The sequence below is a fragment of the Eumetopias jubatus genome, unplaced genomic scaffold (assembly GCF_037043125.1).
Source record: "Eumetopias jubatus isolate StellerSeaLion01/CBP00866 unplaced genomic scaffold, mEumJub1_p1.0 scaffold_1, whole genome shotgun sequence".
Lineage (NCBI taxonomy): Eukaryota > Metazoa > Chordata > Mammalia > Carnivora > Otariidae > Eumetopias > Eumetopias jubatus.
In genome coordinates, this window is record NW_028274807.1 from 42,017,902 (window position 1) to 42,020,016 (window position 2,115).

At 37.5% G+C, this 2,115-nt stretch overlaps 1 pseudogene; it reads right to left on the bottom strand.

The window, feature by feature from the left end:
- Positions 1-479: 479 nt before the first annotated feature.
- On the bottom strand, positions 480-710 carry LOC114217298 (small nuclear ribonucleoprotein G pseudogene; annotated as a pseudogene).
- Between the last annotated feature and the right edge of the window lie 1,405 nt (positions 711-2,115).

The following is a 2,115-nucleotide window of genomic DNA, read 5'->3' on the forward strand; positions in this document are numbered from 1 at the left end:
AAACCTTCAGGAACACAATAATGGTAAGAACATAGTGAGAGAGTAGGTGTGGATGGGATGTTAGGAGGGTTAATATTTGAACTAATTTTAAAAGTAGAATCAGGAGATTGAAAACACCATGGCATTCCAGAGAGACGTTGCACAATATGTAAATCACAGAATATGAAATTGTATTATGAGTTTTGAAGGAAGACTGGACTGTGGATGCATTTTTGGAAGTGGTAAAAGATGAAGTTCAAAAGGGAGATAAGAGTCAGATTGCAAAGACCCTTTATGGCACATTGAGGAGCAGAGCTTCTACCTATGGGGAGCAAGGACCTATGCAATGATTTTTTACTTTTTACTATTATAAAAGTTTATTTAACAAAAAAGTTCAATATGAAAATGCACACGATCTGATTTTTATATTGTAGTAAAACAGGTACTATGGAGGGGACATGTGGAAGCAGTTGATCTCTTCTGATGAACACACCCATTGTTTATACTCGCTCCAAGGCTTCTAGCATGATGATACTATTTCCTCATATTACCACCATTCCAGTATTGTTCTCTTGCCCACTAGTTGCCATCTCCACACATTCATCTATCACAAGATTCATAAATGGATCGAACCCCCGCAGTATTCCTTGGACATGTCTGCCACCATTTCATTTCAATGATAATTTCTTGTCTGTAAATTTTTTCAACTCGGGAGGATGAGCTTTGCTCATGGTGTCTACTCGGCGAGCTCAAAAATGCCTCCAAAACCTACTCAATGATTTTTAAAAGGAGAATAATGTAATCAGCTCTGTGTGTTTAAAAAGGCATGCTGGTGACAGTGTAGAAGATGAATTGGAGAAAGGAAAAGATAAGCGGCAGGAAGAAAGAGGAAGTAATTATACACATCCAATAATGTCATGATGAGAATCTTAACTCTGACAAAATCTAAACATAAGTGCTATATCGAAACCATAAAAAGAGAATGGAACTGTGTGCAATATACATAAAAGACACAGAAGATAGGTTTGTCGATTCTGTCCGTGAAAAGGATGGGTTCAAAGAGGAAGTCGCAAACTATAGGAAATTTATAACTTAGTGGGATTGTCAAAGTGAACGGTGGCTACTGAATGGCATTACAGTGGTAGAGAAGAAAATGTGATAAAGCTGTTCTGAAGTGGGAGGTGTCACATGTCATTTAGGAGAATGCACTGACGAAGGTGAAGCTTGCAGGTGGTAAAACAGAAATTCCTGGTTTCTGGAGGAAAATGTCTCAGTAACAGAGAATGCTGTCTTTTGTGGATTTCTCAGACCCAAAGGGAATCTGACATCTCCTCACTGTCTCAAAGGCACCCTATGGCCACAACATATTTGTTAATGAATTGGAGCTCAGGGTACCATCAGCTAAGTTTCCAAGAGTTAGGATTGCTCAGAGTTCTCCCCTGAAGAGAGATGCAAGTTTGCACCTTCCTTTACACAGGAACCACAGAACATAAATTATTCATTTAAGAACAAGACTGAACATAGAAATTAGAAAGACACTTGAGCAGATGATTTAATTCAGGAATCTTATCCCCCATAAAAGTAGTCTCTCAAGAGTCACCAACAGAAAAATCTGTAAAATATCTTAAAGCATTTCAGGAGGTAGCTGCCAGGGTGAGAGCTAAAAATGAGATTGCTGGGGTAATCCTGTCAAGAAGTCGGCTCCTGCAGAGAACCCACTGAGGCAAAAGCAAAACAGATGTGTTTGACAGGTTGGAAAATGGCAGCAAAAGAATGAAACATTGAATTTGTAAATTTATTTAAAAAAATGAGCTTCCCTAAGGATTTTTCCTCAGGGACCTCTGAGTAAAGTAAAAGAACTTGTTAGAAAGAAAAATGTCATTGTATTTTTAAGGGTTTTAAGAAAAAAATAATTAAATAAATGAAGCCAGTTTAAAATCATAGGCTTTGGGTAATTAGATGTTTCCCTGGCATCACTGAATCTACCAATATGGAGCCCATACGATGAAAAGAAAAAAATTAAATGGGGCAGGGGAGAAAGTTGATATGTATTAAACAGCTACTACAGCCTGAACACTTTGCTGGATGTTTTACACGTGTTTTCTCATTTAATCTTCATAAAAGTCTTATGAAATA